The sequence below is a fragment of the Gadus chalcogrammus genome, chromosome 18 (assembly GCF_026213295.1).
Source record: "Gadus chalcogrammus isolate NIFS_2021 chromosome 18, NIFS_Gcha_1.0, whole genome shotgun sequence".
Lineage (NCBI taxonomy): Eukaryota > Metazoa > Chordata > Actinopteri > Gadiformes > Gadidae > Gadus > Gadus chalcogrammus.
Window position 1 is genome coordinate 22,707,779 of NC_079429.1, and position 24,451 is coordinate 22,732,229.

Consider the following 24,451-nt stretch of genomic DNA (forward strand, 5'->3'; position numbering starts at 1 on the left):
GTAATACCTTCCGTACATTAAGACAGCCTGGAAATGCAAACATTTTTACAATGCATGATACTAGTTAGTTTCTAAAAAACTATGCCCCGTTTGAGGCTCGAACTCACGACCTTCAGATTATGAGACTGACGCTCTGCCTACTGCGCCAACGAGGCTACCGGATCACAACCATTCAGGCTCATACCAATTTTTGCGCTAAGATCGATACAGAGTATTATAAAAATCCATGTTACACGTATCATGTTAAATCAATAGGAGAATTTGAACTCCTGTTGTACACAATTAGGAATGCCATGTTTTTTGGCTGTCAAGTCATTTCTTCCCAGAAGCAACAAGGTTCTCAGAAGTAATACCTTCAGAATATTAAGATAGCCTGGAAATCAAGAATCTTTAAACCGGGCACTGGTATCCGATTTTTTTTACAAACATTTTTACAATATATGATACTGTTTAGTTTCTAATACTCTGTGCCCTGTGAGAGGTTCGAACTCACGACCATCAGATTATGAGAATGACGTGCTGCCTTCTGCACCAACATCGGAACCATTGAACAGCAAGAGTCAGGCTTACAGCAATTTTTGCGCTAAGATTGATATTAAGTATAATAAAAATCCATGTTACACATATTATGTTAAATCAATATGAAAAATGTAACTACTGTTGTGCTCAATGAAGAATGCCATGTGTTATGGCTCTCAAGTAATTTCTTCTCAGAAGCCACAAGATTCTCATAAGTAATTCCTTCAGTATATCATGACAGCCGGGAAATTAAGTTTCTTTGAACCCGGCACGGGTATGCGATTTTTTTACATACATTTTTACAATGCATGATACTTGTTAGTTTCTAAAACTCTATGCCCCGTGTGAGGCTCGAACTCACGACCTTCAGATTATGAGACTGACGCGCTGCCTACTGCGCCAACGAGGCAAGTAAATCACAACCTTTCAGGCTCATACCAATTTTTGCGCTAAGATCGATACAAAGTATAATAAAAATCCATGTTACACGTATCATGTTAAATCAATAGGAAAATTTGAACTACTGTTGTACACAATTAGGAATGCCATGTTTTATGGCTGTCAATTAATTTCTTCACTGGTATCCGATTTTTTTTACAAACATTTTTACAATGCATGATACTAGTTAGTTTCTAAAACTCAATGCCCCGTGTGAGGCTCGAACTCACGACCTTCAGATTATGAGAATGACACGCTGCCTACTGCGCCAACGAGGGAACTAGATCATAACCATTCAGGCTCATAACAATTTTTGCGCTAAGATCGATACGGAGTATAATTAAAATCCATGTTACACGTATAATGTTAAATCAATAGGAGAATTTGAACTCCTGTTGTACGCAATTAGGAATGCCATGTTTTATGGCTGTCAAGTCATTTCTTCCCAGAAGCAACAAGGTTCTCAGAAGTAATACCTTCAGAATATTAAGATAGCCTGGAAATCAAGAATCTTTAAACCGGGCACTGGTATCCGATTTTTTTTACAAACATTTTTACAATATATGATACTATTTAGTTTCTAAAAATCTGTGCCCTGTGAGAGGCTCGAACACACGAACTTCAGATTATGCGAATGACTTGCTCTCTACTGCACCAACGAGGGAACCAGTGAACAGCAATAGTCAGGCTTAGAACAATTTTTGCTCTTTGATTGATATTAAGTATAATAAAAATCCACGTAACACATAATATATAAATCATTATGACAACTTGAACTACTGTTGTACTCAATTAAGGATGCCATGTTTTATGGCTGTCAAGTAATTTCTTCTCAGAAGCCACAAGATTCTCATAAGTAATACCTTCCGTACATTAAGACAGCCTGGAAATTAAGTTTCTTTGAACCGGGCACGGGTATCCGATTTTTTTACATACATTTTTACAATGCATGATACTTGTTAGTTTCTAAAACTCTATGCCCCGTGTGAGGCTCGAACGACCTTCAGATTATGAGACTGACGCGCTGTCTACTGCGCCAACGAGGCAACGAGCAACAAGGTTCTCAGAAGTAATACCTTCAGAATATTAAGATAGCCTGGAAATCAAGAATCTTTAAACCGGGCACTGGTATCCGATTTTTTTTACAAACATTTTTACAATATATGATACCATTTAGTTTCTAAAACTCTGTGCCCTGTGAGAGGCTCGAACTCACGACCTTCAGATTATGAGAATGACGTGCTGCCTACTGCACCAACATGGGAACCATTGACCAGCAAGAGTCAGGCTTACAGCAATTTTTGCGCTAAGATTGATATTAAGTATAATAAAAATCCATGTTACACATTATGTTAAATCAATATGAAAAATGTAACTACTGTTGTGCTCAATGAAGAATGCCATGTGTTATGGCTCTCAAGTAATTTCTTCTCAGAAGCCACAAGATTCTCATAAGTAATTCCTTCAGTATATCATGACAGCCGGGAAATGAAGTTTCTTTGCACCGGGCACGGGTATCCGATTTTTTTACAAACATTTTTACAATGCATGATAATTGTTAGTTTCTAAAACTCTATGCCCCGTGTGAGGCTCGAACTCACGACCTTCTGTTTATGAGACTGACGCGCTGCCTACTGCGCCAACGAGGCAACCAGATCAAAACCATTCAGGCTCATACCAATTTTTGTGCTAAGATCGATACAGAGTATAATTAAAATCCATGTTACACATATCATGTTAAATCAATAGGAGAATTTGAACTACTGTTGTACACAATTAGGAATGCCATGTTTTATGGCTGTCAAGTCATTTCCTCCCAGAAGCAACTAGGTTCTCAGAAGTAATACCTTCAGAATATTAAGATAGCCTGGAAATCAAGAATCTTTAAACCGGGCACTGGTATCCGATTTTTTTTACAAACATTTTTACAATATATGATACTATTTAGTTTCTAAAACTCTGTCAAGTCATTTCTTCCCAGAAGCAACAAGGTTCTCAGAAGTAATACCTTCAGAATATTAAGATAGCCTGGAAATCAAGAATCGTTAAACCGGGCACTGGTATCCGATTTTTTTTACAAACATTTTTACAATGTATGATACTAATTAGTTTCTAATACTCTGTGCCCTGTGAGAGGCTCGAACTCACGACCATCAGATTATGAGAATGACGTGCTGCCCACTGCACCAACATGGGAACCATTGAACAGCAAGAGTCAGGCTTTCAGGAATTTTTGCGCTAAGATTGATATTAAGAATAATAAAAATCCATGTTACACATATTATGTTAAATCAATATGAAAAATTTAACTACTGTTGTGCTCAATTAGGAATGCCATGTTTTATGGCTGTCAAGTCATTTCTTCCCAGAAGCAACAAGGTTCTCAGAAGTAATACCTTCAGAATATTAAGATAGCCTGGAAATCAAGAATCTTTAAACCGGGCACTGGTATCCGATTTTTTTTACAAACATTTTTACAATATATGATACTATTTAGTTTCTAAAACTCTGTGCCCTGTGAGAGGCTCGAACTCACAACCTTCAGATTATGAGAATGTCGTGCTGCCTACTGCACCAACATGGGAACCATTGAACAGCAAGAGTCAGGCATACAGCAATTTTTGCGCTAAGATTGATATTAAGTATAATAAAAATCCATGTTACACATATTATGTTAAATCAATATGAAAAATTTAACTACTGTTGTGCTCAATGAAGAATGCCATGTGTTATGGCTCTCAAGTCATTTCTTCTCAGAAGCCACAAGATTCTCATAAGTAATACCTTCCGTACATTAAGACAGCCTGGAAATGAAGTTTCTTTAAACCGGGCACGGGTATCCGATTTTTTTACAATGCATGAAACTAGTTAGTTTCTAAAACTCTATGCCCCATGTGAGGCTCGAACTCACGCGCTGCCTACTGCGCCAACGAGGCAACCAGATCACAAGTATTCAGGCTCATACCAATTTTTGCGCTAAGATCGATACAAAGTATTATAAAAATCCATGTTACACGTATCATGTTAAATCAATAGGAACATTTGAACTACTGTTGTACACAATTAGGAATGCCATGTTTTATGGCTGTCAAGTAATTTCTTCCCAGAAGCAACCAGGTTCTCAGAAGTAATACCTTCAGAATATTAAGATAGCCTGGAAATCAAGAATCTTTAAACCAGGCAGTGGTATCCGATTTTTTTTACAAACATTTTTACAATATATGATACTATTTAGTTTCTAAAACTCTGTGCCCTGTGAGAGGCTCGAACTCACGACCTACAGATTATGCGAATGAGGTGCTGCCTACTGCACCAACGAGTGAACCAGTGAAGAGCAAGAGTCAGGCTTAGAGCAATTTTTGCGCTTTGATTGATATTAAGTATAATAAAAATCCACGTAACACATAATATGTAAACCATTATGACAACTTGAACTACTGTTGTACTCAATTAAGAATGCCATGTTTTATGGCTGTCAAGTAATTTCTTCTCAAAAGCCACAAGATTCTCATAAGTAATACCTTCCGTACATTAAGACAGCCTGGAAATGAAGTTTCTTTAAACCGGGCACGGGTATCCGATTTTTACAAACATTTTTACAATGCATGATACTAGCCTCTCCTGGAACCGTCACCTTATCGTGGTGGAGAGGTTTGCGTGTCCCTGTGAACCTGAGAGCTGTGTTGTCTGGAGCCTTGTGCTCCTGGTAGGGTCTCTCATGGCAGAGTGGTCTCAGGTGAGGGGCCAGACTAAGAATGGTTCAAAAAACTCCAATGAAGAACGAAAAAAGAGGAGATGTGACCCGGCCCGGAGGAAGTCCGGGGCCCCCGTCTGGAGCCAGGCCCAGACGGAGGGCTCGATGGCGAGCGCCTGGTGGCCGGGTTTACCACGGAGCCCGGTCGGGCACAGCCCGAACAAACTACGTGGCACCCCCCCTCTCTTCATCCCATGGGCCCACCACCTGTGGGAAGACCCGTTGGGGTCGGGTGCGCAGCCACATGGGTGGCAGCGAAGGTCAGGGGTCTCGACGGACCAGACCCGGGCGGCAGAAGCTGGCTCTGGGGACGTGGAACGTCACCTCGCTGTGGGGATAGGAACCGGAGCTTGTGAGGGAGGTGGAGCGCTATCAGTTAGATCTGGTGGGGCTTACCTCCACGCACAGTCTCAGCTCTGGTACCGTACTCCTGGATAAGGGTTGGACTCTATTCTTCTCCGGAGTTGCCGAGGGCGTGAGGCGCCGGGCGGGTGTGGGGATACTCATAAATCCCCGGCTGAGCGCCGCGGTGTTGGAGTTTACCCCGGTAGACGAGAGGGTCGCCTCCCTGCGCCTAAGGGTTGTAGGGGGGAAAACTCTGACTGTTGTTTGTGCGTATGCACCAAACAGCAGCTCAGAGTACTCGGCCTTCTTGGAGACCCTGAATGGAGTCCTGTATGGGGCTCCAGTAGGGGACTCCGTAGTTCTGCTGGGAGACTTTAACGCCCACGTGGGCAACGATGGAGACACCTGGAGAGGCGTGGTGGGGAGGAACGGCCTCCCTGATCTAAACCCGAGCGGTCGTTTGTTATTGGACTTCTGTGCTAGTCATGGATTATCCATAACAAACACCATGTTCGAACATAAGGGTGCTCATAAGTGTACCTGGTACCAGAGTACCCTAGGCCGAAGATCGATGATCGATTTCGTGATCGTGTCATCTGATCTGAGGCCGCATGTTTTGGACACTCGGGTAAAGAGAGGGGCGGAACTGTCAACCGACCACCATCTGGTTGTGAGTTGGATCAGGGAATGGGGGAAATTTCCGGATAGACCTGGTAAGCCCAAACGAGTAGTGCGGGTGAACTGGGAACGTCTGGAGGAGGCCCCCGTCCTAGGTATCTTCAACTCACACCTCCGGCAGGAGCTTTTCTGGCATTCCTGTGGAGGTTGGGGGCATTGAGCCGGAGTGGGCGGTGTTCAAAGCCTCCATTGCTGAAGCTGCGGTGGCTAGCTGTGGCCTCAGGGTCTTAGGCTCCTCAAGGGGCGGTAACCCTCGGACACCGTGGTGGACACCGGTGGTCAGGGAAGCCGTCCGACTGAAGAAGGAGGCCTTCCAGGATATGATATCCTGGAGGACTCCTGACTCGGTTGCAGGGTACCGACAGGCTCGAAGGGCTGCAGCGGCTGCCGTGTCGGAGGCTAAGCAGCGGGTGTGGGAGAAGTTCGGAGAGGCCATGGAGAAGGACTTTCGGTCGGCACCAAAGTGTTTCTGGAAGACTATCCGGCACCTCAGGAGGGGGAAACGGGGAACCATCCAAGCTGTGTACAGTAAGGATGGGACTCTGTTGACCTCAACTGAGGAGGTCGTCGGACGTTGGAAGGAACACTTTGAGGAACTCCTGAATCCGAATAACACGCCCTCTATGTTGGAGGCAGAGCTCGAGGTTGATGGTGTTTCGTCGTCAATTTCCCTGGTGGAGGTCACTGAGGTAGTCAAACATCTCCGCAGTGGCAAAGCCCCAGGGATTGATGAGATCCAGCCAGAAATGCTAAAGGCTCTGGGTGTTGAGGGGCTGTCATGGTTGACACGCCTATTCAACATCGCGTGGGAGTCGGGTACAGTGCCAAAGGAGTGGCAAACCGGGGTGGTGGTTCCCCTGTTCAAAAAGGGGGACCAGAGAGTGTGTGCCAATTACCGGGGTATCACACTTCTCAGCCTCCCTGGTAAAGTCTACTCCAAGGTGCTGGAAAGGAGGGTTCGGCCGATCGTCGAACCTCAGATTGAAGAGGAACAATGCGGTTTTCGCCCCGGACGTGGAACTACGGACCAGCTCTTCACTCTCGCAAGGATCCTGGAGGGGGCCTGGGAGTATGCCCATCCGGTCTACATGTGTTTTGTGGATCTGGAGAAGGCGTATGACCGGGTCCCCCGGGAGAAACTGTGGGAGGTGCTGCGGGAGTATGGGGTAAGGGGGTCTATCCTCAGGGCCATCCAATCTTTGTACTCCCAAAGCGAGAGCTGTGTTCGTGTTCTCGGCAGCCAGTCAGTTTCGTTCTCAGTGGGTGCTGGTCTCCGCCAGGGCTGCGCCTTGTCACCAATCCTGTTTGTGATATACATGGACAGGATATCGAGGCGTAGTCGTGGTGGGGAGGGGTTGCAGTTCGGTGGTCTGAGGATCTCGTCACTGCTTTTTGCAGATGATGTGGTCCTCATTGGATCATCGGCCTGTGACCTTCAGCACTCACTGGATCGGCTGGCGGCCGAGTGTGAAGCGGCTGGGATGAGGATCAGCACCGCTAAATCTGAGGCCATGACTCTTAGCAGGAAACCGGTGGATTGCTTACTCCGGGTAGGAAATGAGTCCTTAGCCCAAGTGAAGGAGTTCAAGTACCTCGGGGTCTTGTTCGCGAGTGAGGGTACTATGGAGCGTGAGATTGGCCGGAGAATCGGAGCAGCGGGGGCGGTATTGCGTTCGCTTTACCGCACCGTTGTAACGAAAAGAGAGCTGAGCCGCAAGGCAAAGCTCTCGATCTACCGGTCGATCTTCGTTCCTATCCTCACCTATGGTCATGAGGGCTGGGTGATGACCGAAAGGACGAGATCGCGGGTACAAGCGGCCGAGATGAGTTTTCTCAGAAGGGTGGCTGGCGTCTCCCTTAGGGATAGGGTGAGAAGCTCAGCCATCCGTGAGGAACTCGGATTAGAGCCGCTGCTCCTTTACTTAGAAAGGAGTCAGCTGAGGTGGTTCGGGCATCTGGTAAGGATGCCCACTGGGCGCCTTCCTTGGGAGGTGTTTCAGGCACGTCCAGTGGGGAGGAGACCTCGGGGAAGACCCAGGACTAGGTGGAGAGATTATATCTCAACACTGGCCTGGGAACGCCTCGGGATCCCCCCGTCAGAGCTGGTCAATGTGGCCCGGGAAAGGGAAGTCTGGGGCCCCCTGCTTGAGCTGCTCCCCCCGCGACCCGACCCCGGATAAGCGGATGACGATGATGATATATATATATATATAAACCATGGCTACCAGCTTATGATAAACTTAAACAGGTTCATTTCATGCTAACCTATTTTCTTTCCTGAAAATACTTTTTTCCTTGCCATTTAGATGACTTATGGTTAGGGTTTGTAATATAATGTGGCCCAGGAAGTCTCTTCTGAGATTGTACTGTGATTAAGAGTTATACAAACTAATTTACATGACTGCAATATCAAGTTTCTGCAGTTCTTTTCTCCATAGGGGAGGGTTATTTGTTGCACCTCCTTCCCGTTTGGCCCTGGCTGCTCAGAACTTTACCCCCAAATGTGTTTCCCTGGCTACTAATATATATTGTGGAACCTTGAATGAATGAAGGCCCAGTCGGGAAAACAAACTGCTTTTTGCATTTTATTTGAACCCTTTGCAGATTTTTAACTTGTTGCCAGTCCAGAGAGCAAGCATGTATCCATATGAAGTCAATGATCCTGAGGCTTGTTTGAGGGTGAGATCCAAAAGATCTATCCTGCCATACCCAGTCCATGATGACAGCAACGCGTATTCAGTATTTGAGGTACTTGTTCATTGACATACATTGGAATTAAGCATGCAACCAAAATGTGGAAAAAATTCTGATAATTTGTATACATTATTTGTTTCATCTAGGGAGTGGGGCTGAAGATGTTGACAAATTTGGTTCTCAAATCACCTTCCTGTGTCACGTACAATGGTGTAAACTACTACCATCAACGCATGGGTGAGACTTTTTTTTATTGTCTGGGGAAGTATGTTTATGTCCAATAATCAGATACCTATAATTTATCAGGGTTAACCCACACTCTGAGCAGTACCCTCTTCAAGTACTGTTCAGAGTGTCACATCACATTGTGCCACTCTCATAGACAATATATTCACTAATGACATTGAAAACAATACACCAAGCGGACTATTGATAAATGATATAAGCGACGATCTACCAGTTTTTACAGTTTATGACAGGAACTATAAGATCAATAAGCCAGTCAAAAATAAAGAATACAGACGAGTTAGATCTGAAGAATCGATGATTGCTTTTAAAAATGAACTGCAGGCACAGAAACTGGAATGAAATGTATGAGAAAATAGATATTAACAGTTAGGGATGCATCGAATATTCGGCCACCGAAAATGTTCGGCCGAAATTGGCCCAAAACATAATGTTCGGTTTCGGCCGAAGGAGTAAAAAAGCCGAAAATAATACACTGAATATTTTATTTTTTATAAAAAAAAAATATATATTTGTTTTACTCATTTATTTAAAGGTACATTGTTCTTAAATTCTTGCTATAAGGTCTGCTGGAATGTTAGAAAACGTTCAGTATCAAATTAATATTTTGTATCAAATTTGTAATTGATTTTTTTTATTGAAAAGCAACACACAAAAGTTTATAAAGGACATGTAATTGTTTGATTTATGCAATGGTGAAACATTTAAAGCAAAATGAATGAAAACAGCAAAAGCCACATTCGGTATTCGGTTTCGGCTTTTGGCCAACTGTTTCAGTATATTCAGTTTCGGCCAAGAATTTTCATTTCGGTGCATCCCTATTAACAATGCATATGAAGAATTTCTCAGGATATTCAAAACATTATACAATAAAAACTGTCCAATAAGAAAATACACAAAAATTAAATACTCTGAATGTCCATGGATCACGAGGGGCCTACAAAATGCCTGTAAAAAGAAAATACACTGTACCAGAATTTTATAAGGCTGAAAACTGAAGATGCTGAGAACAGATATAAAACATATAAAAATAAGTTAACTAAAATCATAAGAACTAATAAAAAATACTTTATTAAGGAACAATATTAAGGAATTAATATGGAACATACTGAACAGTGTTATAAAAAATGGTTCTGGACTCAGAAATTATCTTAAGTATTTTTTGGTTGATGATAAGGAGGAGTACAATATGGATGTTGTGGCCAACTGCTTTAATAACCTTGTGTGATATTGTTTTGGACCTTGCAGAAAAAATTCCTGATCAAGGGTCATCTGAGCAAAATATGGAAAAATTAATTAGCAGAAATGAGTTCTCTATGTTTCTCACAGCAGTGGACGAAAGGGAAATTGTTGATATCGTTTGAATTGTATGGGTAAAAAATCAAATGATTGTGATGAGATAGATATGACTGTGGTAAAAAAAGGTAATTGATGGAATAACAAAACCATTCACATACATCTGTAACCTTTCATTCCAAACTGGTACATTTCCAAACAAAATGAAAATAGCAAAAGTCATACCTTTGTACAAATCTGGGAACAAACACCACTTCACAAATTACAGACCGGTCTCATTATTGCCACAATTCTCAAATTCTTGAAAAAACTATTCAATAATCGACTGGACAATTTCATAGATAAACACAAACTGCTCACTGATAATCAATACGGATTCAGAGCAAATAGATCTACATCAATGGCTTTATTAGATTCAATTGAAGAAATCACTAATTCTATAGACCAAAAACAACAATCAATAGGGATATTCCTATATCTAAAAAAAGCATTTGACACAATAAATCATGGACATATTAATAGAAAAACTGGAGCGTTACGGCGGGTATAGTGGGCAACTGGGTGAGGAGTTATTTGAGTGACAGGCAACCATTTATGACACTTGGTGATTGTTCCTCTGTGTGTTTGGACATTGCTTGTGGTGGCCCCCAGGGGTCAATGTTGGGCCCAAAATGGTTTATTCTTTACATCAGGGGTTTTCAAGTGTGAGAGAGTGAGCCCCCCCTCAGAGAAGAAATTTCAGCTGAGCCCCCCCCCCCCCCCCCCAAAAAAATGTTCTAAATACCTGTGTTTTGAAAGCTATCTTAATTATTTTTCACATTTTAAACATCTCTGATCATAATTTTAAAACATTTGAAACATATTTTTGAAACATTTGAAACATATTTTTTCAGCAACACGTCAGAATATTTTAAACATATTTCTGAAACATTACAACATCTTTGTGCGTTTTTAAACACATTTCTTAACACAATTTAACAACTTTATCTAAGCATGTTTTTAGCTTAACCTTTTTTAAATACATTTGAACATCTTAATCTGTGTAACCTGCCAGTTTACACAGATTCATTCAGGGTCGAATCAGATCTGCCTTTCAGTCCAGAGATTCGACTATCGGCGGGGTTTGTTTACCGGCGTTGCTATGGTGACCTAAATTATTATAAGCAACTGAAAACGATGCCGGTTTGAAACTAAAACTGTGATTCTGAAAAAAGTATAAATGCTATCAAAATTCCTTTGATACTATTGAAGATACAAGTGTGTAGATTTGTTTAATGGTTTGAACGATGGTAAACGGTGAAAAATGAATGATGTTACGATGTCTAGAAGTAGGTGTATCAGAATGGGCTGACGTCTTCAATGAAAACAGTTGAAAACAAAGCGGTATGAAACTAAAACTGATTCTGAAGAGATTTTAAATGATATCGAAATTCTGTTCAGATATTATTGAAGATACAAGTGTGTAGATTTGTTAAATGGTTTGCACGAAGATAAACGGTTGACAATTTATTTAGTTATGTTACTTCTACAGTTGAAGTACGACTGATGATTTGAAACATCGACTTTCAGGTTTTTTTTCCGGGTTTATTGTTTTCTCACGTCGCGCCCCCCCTGAAGAACTCTGGCTGCGCCCCACAGTTTGATAAAACCATGCTTTACATAAATGATATATGTAATGTATCGAATGTGTTGAAACTTGTTCTGTTTGCTGACGATACAAATATATTTTTTCAGGTGATGATTTATATCAATTAGTAGAGGCGTTAAATTTTGAAATTCCTCCTCATCCTCCTCATCGTCATCCGCTTATCCGGGGTCGGGTCGCGGGGGGAGCAGCTCAAGCAGGGGGCCCCAGACTTCCCTTTTTGAAATTAGCAAATTCAAATTATGGTTCGATATTAATAAATTATCGTTAAACTTGAGCAAAACAAATTTAAGTTATTAGGATACTGCAGAACAAACGAACAAATAAAGATACAGATTGATGGCGTAGACATTGAACGAGTTAGTCAAATAAAATTCCTTGGTGTAACAATTGATGAGAAACTAAACTGGAAATCTCACATAAAACATATTCACTCCAAGTTGTCAAGAAGCATTGCAGTATTATATAAAGCTAAACAGGTTCTGGATCATAAATCATTACACATCCTCTATTGTTCACTGGTTTCACCTTATTTAAGTTACTGTGCAGAGGTTTTGGGGCAATGATTACAAAAGTACATTACACTCACTTTTTATTCTGCAGAAAAGAGCTATACGGACCATTTTCAATGCTGGGTATAGGATCATACAAACTCATTATTCATGCAGTCAAATACTCAAATTAACAGATCTGGTTGAATTTCAAACAGCACAATTAATGTTTAAAGCAAAAAATAACAAACTACCCGGCAAATATTCAAAAGAAATTCACACAAAGAGAAGGGAATTATTTTTTTACGGGGATTGTTTAATTTTAAAATGAAAAAGGTGCGTACAACCAGAAAAGGTTTTTGTATTTCTGTCCGTGGAGTGTAAATTGTGGAATAAAGGAAGAGCTCAAACAATGTCCTAACATAAAACTATTCAAAACAAGGTTAAAGGAAATGATTCTCACAGGGTACAAGGATGAAGGTGTTTGATTTTCATTGGGGGTTAATTGTTTATTTATTTAGTTTGTTATTTATTCTTTTTTTTGTATTTATTTTTTAAAAAAAATCTGAATTTAAATTATAGTTTTGATACTAAAATATATCAATAGTGAGATAATATCTATATATTTTCATGAATGTTTTTTGTTTATTTTGTTTATTTATTTATTCATTTTTTTGACATGTGTAAGAAATTATAGTATATATCTGATATGAACATATAAGTTATACATTTTATTTTTAGAAATTATATGTTTGGATACCTTAAAAAATAATATATAATATATATACATATATTTATTAATAATAATGAAAATGTTAATAATTACTATTATAATGACTAAGGAATCTTAATTTCAATGAGTTACAGAAAAGGGGTGGGATTAAATAAGTGTAAACTTCTTCCCACTCCTTTTCGAACATGTCACAATTATCAAGTATTTATCATTTATGTATCTAATTATGCTTTCTATTTTGTTTAACATCAGTAATTTGTGTATGATATATATTTTGTTTTCTTTTACATGTTCGAAATAAATTTCAATCAAATCAAATTCGGGGCTCAGTTAACATTAAACCTTTTTACTTTGATTAGTAACTTATAGGTTGAACAGTTACCCAATGGCAGTTGCGATGAACAGAATGGATGCTCATGGAGGTTCTCACCCTCAACCTCAAATCATAGAGACTGTCCGCACCTTCTTCCCTGAAACATGGTTGTGGGACACATAGTGGAAGTGGGGTGAGCAATTTTTTTACTTTCAGAATTCTACTTACTTGGATTTCCGAGTTATAAAGGTGATAGCTTAGAAACTGAGGGAGAGCGTGGTTTGTTATGCGATGTGACACAAATTCTCTATCTCGCTCTCTCTCTCTCTCTCTAGAAAGTCAGGTCTGGAGGAGGTGCACGTAACCGTCCCGGACACCATCACCACCTGGGAGACTGAGGCTTTCTGCCTGTCAGAGCAGGGTTTTGGCCCTGGCCTCGCCCCAAAGAGCTGGTCGTCTTCCAGCCCTTCTTCCTGGATCTCAGCCTCCCTACTCCATCATCCGAGGGGAGAACCTGGAGCTGAAGGCGACCGTCTTCAACTACCAAAGCAGCTGTATAATGGTACAGCAACAACATTCCTTACTTTCATAGAATACCCCCTGATATGTCATTAATTGTACTGTAATGTGAACATTACATGTAGACATGATAACATGTCGATTTAGATTCATCAGCTAAAATCATATTGTTGTGGGTTTCATTTTTTTTTACTTTCAGCTCTATTAAACTAAACCAAATTTGCTTAAAGGGTTTGGCTGGTTTGGTAAGACCCCAGGTTCATTGTTGACATAGTCTTTGCCAAGCTATTAACTCCTCCATGATTTTTGTTCAACTCACCTCCTCTAGAAGCATTCTAAAAAAAAGACAGTTGGCCATCAATTAGCATCAATCATATACCAAACGATTGTTAAGCAACTCCCATAGCTGTATCTTTGTCGTGTCCAACCCAGGCAAGCGCAAACGGACTGCCCTGGCTAGGTAACTTTCTCCAATGGTGCCCATAAACAAATCTACAAGTTATGATTCTGTGTTTACAATGCCACTGCCCATGCTCACACAGAACGGACAAAACAAAGATACAGCTATGGGAGCTTTTAAATACTTGTTTAGGATATAATGGATATCAACTGATCAATTTTTGCAAGTGTCTACACAGGAGGTGAGTTAAACAAAATCCTAATGATTGATTTACATCTCGACAAAGACAATGACCTGGGGTCTTAACAAACAAGCCACATCCTAAAGGAGGTGGCTTGTTTGTTAAGACCCCCATGCTTTCAATAACAGAGGGTGTGTGTTCTGGCAGGTGAGCATGAGCCCCTTTAATCTCTTCAAACTACACTCTCCACACCACTCGCCTGGTGCCCAGCAAGCCTCCTGTCCTATGTGCCAAGGGCCGCAGGACTCACAGTTGGAAACTGACCCCAACAGCCCTTGGTGAGGGTTAAAAACCAGTACTCCAGTAGACTGAAGACATTTCACAATAAATCATAGACATAGTAGACCCATTGAACCATGTGTTTTTATTGTGCTAAAGCCGTGATGTATCCTTGTATCTGTAGGGCCTGTGAATGTGACCATGATTGCAGAGGCATGTGAGTTCCCACACCTCGTGTGACAACGAGATTGGAACGTACCCGAGAGAGGCCGCATCGACGTGGTCAGCAGCGTTCTCAGTCATCGTGAGGTGATGATTACACCACCCAAATGGTTTTGTAATCTGACAAATCATTTTGAGTGTGTGGTCTGTAGGCCTATATATAATACATATATATGAAATGTTTTCTTGTATCATTATTTTTTTTCTAGGGTCTGAGGGACGGAGCAGACTAAGGACACACAACATCTTGCTCTGTCCAAAAGGTAAATAAACTTTTTATTTTTTCAATGATAATTCAAAATAGTCATCTCGCAATTTGCATGATCACTATTTATATTTCTACATGTTATTTTATCTATTTACAATGATGGGTTAGTTCATTTGAGGGAGTTTTCAAAATATTTGCCATAGTGAAAAATATACTTTGAATCATCCTTTTATTTTTACTTTAGTAAAAATAAAAGGTCAGTCCAACTTTGAGTACGTGCACGTGCACGAAGGGGTCACTCGCGGGGGAGTGGCAGTACGCCGTTTGGATTGACGTACTAACTGTCCAATGCCACTCGTGGTTCTGAAATTCATTGGCTGGAGGTTATCTACAACACCGTCAGAGCCAGAGCAGTCAGCCTGGGCTCGTTCTCAGCATCACCGCAAAAAATTAAGAGGGTTCAAGGTTCAGCTCCCCAAATTCAGTTGAACTACTACCTGGACCATTTGTGATGGACAGAGCTGCCTTCAGTTTTGGGCGCATGAACAGGCGCACCCTCCCCTCTTTGGTTCACAGGTTGGAGGTAAGAGTTATGGACATTCCTGCACCAAGTGCACCTGTTGAACGTGTGTTCAGCCATGGTGGGGTGATAATGTTACCCCATCATTCACAACTCAGTGACAAAGTACTGTCAATATTTTTTTTTTTGCAAATACAATGCATTGTAAGTCGATGTATGTTGTGAGGGCAGCAAGATTGCTACCAGCTTTCAGGCTATTCCCCTTCCTACAGTACTTGTGTATTGTGATATCACCCGTTTGAAATATTCTTTTTTTTTCATGTCTGATGCCATGTGCTTGCAAATAACCTAACTTCTACAACATGTAGGGAGATTGAGTGCATGGCTTGAAACTGTTCTCGTATACGGCCCACCTAGAGGTTCTATTTGATTCTGTTCATCGGTTGGACGGATAATGATCATAAAAACAGTTTCAAACTTTCACATAAGTGGTTTGGAATGTTTTGAATATTTTGAGTTATTGTTAATGTTAAGACATTGTTATTGTTAATGTTGAAATAAAACCTCAACTTACTGAACCACTCTCTTTACCCGATTTTTAAATGTGGAAACTGGGTTAGATCATCCAGATGTTTGTATGACTGACTTGTGACTTGCTTGACCTGAGCAATTGACTTGACTTGTGACTTGCTTGACCTGAGCAATGACTGACTTGTGACTTGCTTGACTTCTCACCACAGTGACTTGAGGGACTTGCTTGAGACTTGAAGGTTATGACTTGAGACTTGCTTGTGAACTTGCACATGAGTGACTTACCCCCACCCTCTGATTTATACTACAATGTCCCGTCCGATGACCCGGTCCAGCAGGGTCAAGTTTCAACCAGATCCTTGTGATGGCCTTTTTTAAGCGCTGCAAATTTATAAAGATTTAAAACAAGAGCTTGTCTTATTTTCCAATTATACAGCCCAGGTTCAAAACCAAGAGTGCATATCTGGGGTTCACTGGGAATCTTATATCTTTAATAACTCCTCCAGAATCTGAATAACACTAATCCAAAATGTTTTGAACTTTTACACCTGTCCAGAATATATGTGAGTAATTGCTGTTAAAGTATCCAACATTGTCTCCAACAGTGCTGCTGTCTATCCAATTGTTTATTGTTCAGGTGTAATGAAAAAAACGGATACCTTTTCCACCCCAATTCCCTCCATCTGTTGGAGCTAGTCCGAGTAAGGGCTTTGGGTTTTCAGTATTGCCAATCACTCACTGATAGTACAGTGTTCAATTCTAATTCCTACACTTTGTTTTTACGTATAGTGTACTTCTCTCATTTCTTTTTTGTACCCCCTGTACAGTTTAGAAACAATTTGAGGGGTGTTTGTTATATTAACCTGTCAGCACTCCAATTTTCGTTCATATACCATCTCACGGTTATTCCTTTTTAATTTCTGTGTCATAAATTCTGTGTCAAATTCTCAATTGTAAGAACTTCAAAATATCCTTGTTTTTCCAAGTTAAAACTAAAATAAATCAGTTTCTCCAGATCCAAAATGGAAAGTTTTAGAATGGCCAAATTAAACGTTTACTGTCTCCAGGAAGTTTATGTATTATATTTGAAACCTCATTCCTAATTGGAGTGTCTTGAATCCTTTATTCAGCCCAAATAAACCAAAGATATCAGTTTATCCCAAGCTGTAAATTGGGAATCAGGGACACTAGCGATAAAATAAGTACAACAACTTTGGCATAAAATTAATTCAACGCAATCCACTTGCGTGTCCCTCTGGCTGTTTCTCTCGCCTGTCTCTGTGTTGTTCTGGCTCCTCACTTCCGGAATTTTCCTCTCTGTGTCAGAGCCCTCACGTTCATCACCCTGCCCTAATCCCACACCTCCCCTGACTCCTCATGGCTCTCCCCCTTCCTGCTTCTCAGCTCTCTCAATACCTTGACTTGTTTCTCTCATTACTGTTTCTCATCCCTTTTTGTTTACCGGGGCAAAAAAGGATGCAATGTCCCTTCCTCGATTTCATGATGATGAAAAAAAAATAGGGGCATGCATTACATTTCGTTGCCGAACCATCCCTCCTACTAACATACAACTTTGCTCATGTGTATTTAGTCATCGCAATGCAAATGCCAAAACAGATTAGTTACGAGGTTCACATCACAAAATTGTGTAGCCCTAAACCTATCAAGGATACTGACATTTGGATACTCGTTTCTGCTTCGATGAGTTTGCTTAGATATGATTACATTTCTAAATATACCTGAGACCAGACATTTACATACTTAATTTTCATGTATCAATGCGAGGTAAGTACAGTAACAGTCATTTGCAAGAACAAGTCACTTACGAGATGACGTAGTTTGCTTACTGCTTAGAAAATTGTAGCTCCTTTCTCCAAGAGTAGTTGCTGAGCTCCTCATTCACTGAGCAGCAGCACCAATGTTTTTGGTTGCGCCGCTCTATTTTAACAGTGTACAACGTTGCTGTACGGGTCGGGAGAGGACCCAAATGTAGCACACGTAGGCAAGGCAGACAATCGGTATTGACTTTTATTAACACATTCCTCATGGATAGTTCGAAGATATCACAGTGGGGTAAAACTTGCTTTGTGGTAGACACGGAGTGTCCTTGGAGGACATGCCGTGGGAGCCGACAGGTAGTGATGGGCAATGAGCTTTTATGAAGCATCGAACCAGTTGAGCCAATGTTTCGAAAATGGGTTCATTACGTCGAAAGCTTCAGTGACAGTGACCCTCTGCCTGGCGAAGTTTCGAGGCTGCAGTGGATTCAACGTATCCCTGCTTTGAAAACGATTTGACGCAACAAACAACACAAACCCAAATACTTAATAGCATGATCTTTTCACGAATAAAGATTGATCTAAATACAGATGTCTAAATTGTTCTTTAAAGGGATATACCTAGCCTTCTGTCCAGATAGGGCTAACTGATGTAGGCTAGGATATAATTGAAACAGCATATAAAACTTTCCCCACCCAGGAATGGGATTTGAACCCGGGTCCTCCACTCCACAGTCAGTGTGTTATCCCTAGTCTACTCTAATCGATACCCTTACGTTGATCTATTACATACATACCGTACTATGCACAACTCCCAGGTAAACGATTATAGCATCGATTGTGTTTTTTTTTTTTCATTACCGCCTAAATAATTAGGCGGTGACCAGCTGGCTTCGGACAAGGTTGGGTTAGGTGTGCTTGAGTAACTCTAGGGGGGTGATTATGTGGGGATGGGGTTAGACACTCAAAAGATTGTATTGAGGTAGAGTCTGCCCTTACCCTGCGTTCACACCAAAAGATGCATTTGCTGCCCGAACGCGTTGACGCCTGAGTTTTGCGGCGCGTCAAATCAAGTTTTGCGGCACGTCAAAGGTTTGCGGCGCGTCAAAAAGTTGAAATATTTCAACTCGAGGCAGCATTTGACGCGCCGCAAAATACAATGAGCGACGCCCTTCGCCCCGTGCCCAACAGCGGGCAGGGCAGGCCCGCGCCGCAAATCAGATTTTGACGACGCCCTGCAAATCAAGTTTTGCTGCCCGCTTTTCTCGGCAGCAAATGCTGCGGCAGCAAAGCAAGCACGCGTCCTTGCTACATTCCCTTTGAATGGGAATCTACGATCGCGCGTCAACTTTTTGCAATCTTTTTGGGTGTGAACGCAGGGTTATGGACTTGAGTCGGTTTTTTCTTTTTTTTTGCTCAAAGCTTCTCCACCGAGCCGCAGGACCAGTCAAAGTGGATTCATTCAGGCAACGAACCAGTTGCTGCTTCGGCACGTTCACATGTCACGGTGGTTTTTTTTGCTCCTGAACGCAAGCCTTCGAAGCAGTGCTTCTTGTGGGAGTTGGTTGAAGCACGTATCGCAAGCTTCAGTGTCACACTGCCATCACTACCGACAGGTGATGGAACCCGAAGCAGACAGAAGACAGGCAGGGGCAGGCAGAAGTTCGTTGTCAGGGGCGAAGGCAAGGGTCACATCACGGGGAGGACAAGACTGAACGGGCAGGCAGGTCGGGGACAGGCAGGGTCCGATAATCTGTTTTCGGGGGGGAAGGCAGGGTCGATCAACGGGAACAGAGACAGATCAGGCAGCAGTCGGGGACAGGCATGGTCGATTACCGGGGTGAAATCCAGACCGGAAAACGCTAGGAGACCTAGTAAATAGGACAATCCTGGCACTGAGTGAACTGAGAGGAGAGGTCTATATGTTGGGTTGATGTAGTGATCAGAAGAGCTGAGGCGCAACAGGTGAGGTGAGGAATTTGTCTGATGCAGGCGGGTGAGGAAGCAAGGAGGGGCCGCGGTGGGGAAAACACTGGGATCTAAGGTGGACATTGTTTCCGCTTTTGGGCCTTGCATGTAAAAGCATAACAATTTCATATTTTTTATTTAGTCAGCACAGGGGGGGGGGGGCAGGGACATTTCTACAGAGGCATGGGCCCCCCGTAGGCCTCCATGTAGAGAACCAGCCACGGTTGGAGCTCAAGCAGCATCCCCAGCGGGTCCCTTTAAACATTTTAAAGGTTGTATCAGCAAACCTGTTTGGAAAGCGAGAATTCCCAAGACAAACAGAGCCAGCTCGCCCCTCCCTTCCAGTTTCGTGCATCCCAGTAAAACTATCATGAACGCAGCGCAAATCCCAAACCACCCCCCCTTGTTGGTGGATTGATTGGAATACCTATTTATTTTGGCTTTTTTGAGTGGTTGGTAGTACATTTTGTTTTTGTTATGATCTCGGAGCATAGGCTGCTTACAGAGACGCATTTTTGACGGCCTGCTTATGGGGCGCGCAGCTGTCTGATCAGTGTGAGGAAAGATCAGATTGAATGTGAATCATTTATGTTTCGGCCCCAGATCGCTGGATGCAACCTTTTAAGCTGTAAATCAAATGGCCATTGATCTTAATCTGGCTGATTATTATCAAAGGGATTATATGCAAATGTAAAAACATAGCATTGAAGCCTGGCATCTCAAGCACCCTGTACAGACAAGGCCACAGCCAACCCGGTCAAAAGCCTTTTTCAGCGTCGAAAACCAGGCCCAGACCTGGGCCCAGTTCCCCTGAAAAGCATTGTTTAGTTCCGTACAGTTCCTCGTACGAGCACTCGTACAGTTTTCCAGACCGTATCCTGAAAGCATCGTTGCGTAACGAACGTCGTGAGAACACACGTCGATAACGAGGGCTCCAGGGGTACTCATGGGGTGCTAATAGCATCGTTACTATAGCCTCAGTGGAGTCACCAGCTGGACATTCCGTGATATTGGATGTGTTTTATTAAAACACATCCAATTCCACGGATTGTCCGGCTGGCACAATTTCGCAATACCCCAAAAACAGTGGTTACCGGCGATATATTACTCATAGACTACTGTTAGATATAAACAGCAAAGACAGAGTCATTTTAGAAGTCGAGAACAACATAATTTATTGCAGCAATTTGAAATTCCAAAAATATATACGCACAGCCAAAATGTGCCGATTTAAACGTCACGTCACAAGGCAACCCTGTCACAAGGGCATACAATAAAATCTAATGATTGCATTGCTCTTGTGTGGGAGGTCGCTTTCGAGCTGCACTTGCTTCCTCCCTTTGATTTTAATGCAAGCATCGTGGATAAAATGTCCTCATTTTGATCAATGACAGAAGAATACTGTACATGAATAATTCTGAGACCAGCAGGTGTTGGAGAATTTTTGCAGGCGTTTTTTGTTGCGATTGTTTGCCATAAAGCACTTTGGTGAGGCTGTGATGAAGTTCAATATTTCTTCTTCAGTATTTCCTATCTAGACAGTTATGAACATCCCTGACCTTAGTGGAGTGCACAATCGCCAAGTTGAGAGCGTAGTGTCTGCAGTGAACGTAGGCTGCTACGGGAAACTGTGCGATGCGTTCCCCACCGCTGCTCGCTTTCCCGCTTACATTGCCCGCACCGTCCTACCCCTGCCCAACAATGTGGACAGGATCTAAAGGATCTATAAAAAAAAAAAATCTGCAGCACAAGAGGCGTGATCAATGGGCCCAGTTAGAATAACTCTGTACGCAATTGGCTGCTTGCAGTCGCTTCCTTGTCGTCATTGTGTTAAACCAGCCAATAGCGTGCCAGGGGGAAAAGCCATCACCAGTGGGGTGTTCCACAAAGCCGGTTTTATCACATAACCGGGTAAGTTAACCCAGGGTTTGCTGTAACCCTCGGTTTTCCGTTCCAAAAGGATCACGGTATGTTAGTTGCTATAGCAACATATGCTCTGAATCAAACCTGGTCGGACCAGGTTTTACGCAGGTTAAGTTTGAAACATAACCCGGTTTTGGGTATTTCAACCGGCGTTCACCGCAGATTTCATGTGTTCACAATGGCATGCCCTTTTGATGAGAGAACTGCTGATATCAGAGCGCAAATTATACGTGCAATCCACCGGGAGCGATTGATAAGACCACGGCTCGACATCTTGGCATATCAAATGACTTTTTGCTGGAGTGGAGAGATATAGATTCTCGCGCAAATCTTTAATATATTTAAATAGCCTTACATAGCCAACACTACCAATCGAGGACCTGGCCTCAGTTCACTCCAGACTATTTGCGTAGCCCTCCGTTTTTTTCAAATGGTGGTTTTATCTAGGCTATAATGCTGGAGATGCTGAGCACATCACAGTCGTTTCAGATGACCCATCCAAGATTTGTATCGGCCTCCTATCATACAAAGAGCAATATTGTCTGAGTACTATGCCGAGAGGCACTTACAACACAAAGTATAAAATAGTCCCAACGGACTTGCATCCACTGGAGAATGTTCGATCGTAGCCGGCGGCTTCATTACAAGCACTGATCCATCTTGATCTGTGAAGTTGATGAATTGTCACTTTTGTGTGGGGTATGGCCCATGACTCTCTGAGGTGGTAGGTACCTCCAGGTACCCCCTCCATGCCAGGGCGCCCTGAATTTATGTTTATTAACAGCTCCTCCACCGGGGTCAAGACAATTTGAGGGCCAGATCCAGTCTGCCGACTGTCGGCCTTTTCACGATTGGCTTAAAAAAATGGCTTATTTAAATTTATACCAATAGGCCTACGATGGTGGGAAAAGCTTACCAGTTTGTATGTTTTTTATACTTTTTTATACTTTATACTTGATCCTCTGACTGCTTTGAAGCAATCGGAGTACATATTGTTTTAGAAGAAAGGGGTTATGTGGTAGGATCTTTAAGAATGCTTAACTGGGATATTTATATATTCATGGCTCAAATATTAAGGATCATGCTTTTGACGTGTAACTAACGCATATACGCGGTCAGCGATCCGCTGCCAGGCTTTGGTTCTCCGGGTTCCAGAGGTTTTAGCGTTCCCTTTTCTTGTGATAATGTCCTTCTCCTCGTCATAGAGTTCCATTTCATTGAAATAAGCGGCCCGTTTCGCCATATCGATCAGGGTTTCCATGATCCATACATCACGTCTTTTTAAGTTTGGCGTGGACACGCACAACCCTGTGTTAACCAACCCCGAGTTGATTGAACTAATGCATAACCGCTGCTGTGGAACCGAAAACTCTGGGTTGGTCGGCACAGGGTCAATCAACCTCGAGTTCAGCGTTAACTCAGTGTTTGTTAAACCTCCGTTCATGGAACACCCCTCAGGACGGGGCAACCCGTCCATTCATCCAACAACATTTCTGCGTCGCCTCCTCCTACAGAGCCCATTTCAGCACTGTGTCAGTAGACATTTACAAGCCTACGAACGTCGTTAGAGCAGTGCACCGCGCGTTCATGTTAAGAGGAGTTGTGGGACACGCTCAGACATTTTTTACCAAGGTTTGAAAGATCCTTTGTGAGAATGATCGTACGAGCGTGGATCCATCCAGTGGTGTATTCTACGTGATACGCAGGTATACGCCATATACCCACTAGGAACACTTCAATATTTGCGTATACCGACTTAAAAATGTGCACGGATACGTATCAGTACTTGTAGGATGCTAAGAGCATCGTTAGCCTGCTATTGCCCAGCGGACATTTCGTGTATCGGATGGGGGCGGCCCCAGCACATTTGGCGCTCTAGGCGAGCTTCATCCTGGCGCTCCCCCCCCCCCCCCCCCCCCCCCCCCCCCCCCCCCCCCCCCCCCCCCCCCCCCACCCCCCCCCCCCCCCCCCCCCCCCCCCCCCCCCCCCCCCCCCCCCCCCCCCCCCCCCCCCCCCCCCCCCCCCTCCGCAAAAAAAAAAAAAAAAAGTTTGTTAATTCCCCACGAAAACTGAATTGCAACCTTGAAAAACAATTTTGCCCTGTAACTGCATTTCTTTCACATAAACACAACGATCGCAACGATGAACAAACATTAATTCAAGAATAAAATCCACAGAGGAAAAAATTGCGCCCCGGATGGCTTTTGCCTCTTCATTTTCTTGATTTCGTTCTTGATTCTCGATTCTTGAAAACACTCTAACCAAACGCCTTATAGTACTAGCATGTTCTGACGAAACCAAGGAGGTAGGTTCCCCTTCCGTTTTCGATTTTTGGCTCATTTTACCCTAATGTTAGATTTATTTTTTTTAATGTCAAAATATTGGTTGGAGATATAGAAGGGGCGCAAAAATATGCGCCAGGAGGGAAAAAAAATGTTTTTTTTTTTTTTTCGGGCGCATTATTTTGCGCTCCCCCTCTAGATGCCGCTCTAGGCGGCCGCCTAACCCGCCTGTAGGTAAGGCCGCCCCTATCCAATACCACGGAATGCCCAGCTGGTACAATTTCGCAACCAAAAACAGTGGTTACCGCCGATATACAGTATTACTCATAGACTACTGTTAGATTTAAACAGCAAAGATAGACATGTTAGAAGTCAACATCAACATCATTTATTGCAGTAATTTAAAATTCCAAAAATACATGCGCAGCCGAAATGTACAGATCAAGCGCCACGTCATCACAAGGCATATAAAATCAAATGATTCCATT

The 24,451-nt window shown here is 42.5% G+C and overlaps 2 non-coding genes and 1 pseudogene across 2 annotated transcripts; 1 reads left to right on the plus strand and 2 right to left on the minus strand.

Moving 5' to 3' along the window:
- Positions 1–855: 855 nt before the first annotated feature.
- On the minus strand, positions 856–928 carry trnam-cau (transfer RNA methionine (anticodon CAU)). Its single transcript has one exon. It is a non-coding gene; the product is annotated as a tRNA-Met (tRNA).
- A 1,605-nt stretch (positions 929–2,533) lies between these two features.
- trnam-cau (transfer RNA methionine (anticodon CAU)) lies at positions 2,534–2,606 on the minus strand. Its single transcript has one exon. It is a non-coding gene; the product is annotated as a tRNA-Met (tRNA).
- Positions 2,607–8,099: 5,493 nt separating this feature from the next.
- On the plus strand, positions 8,100–14,771 carry LOC130371074 (alpha-2-macroglobulin-P-like; annotated as a pseudogene).
- Positions 14,772–24,451: the final 9,680 nt, after the last annotated feature.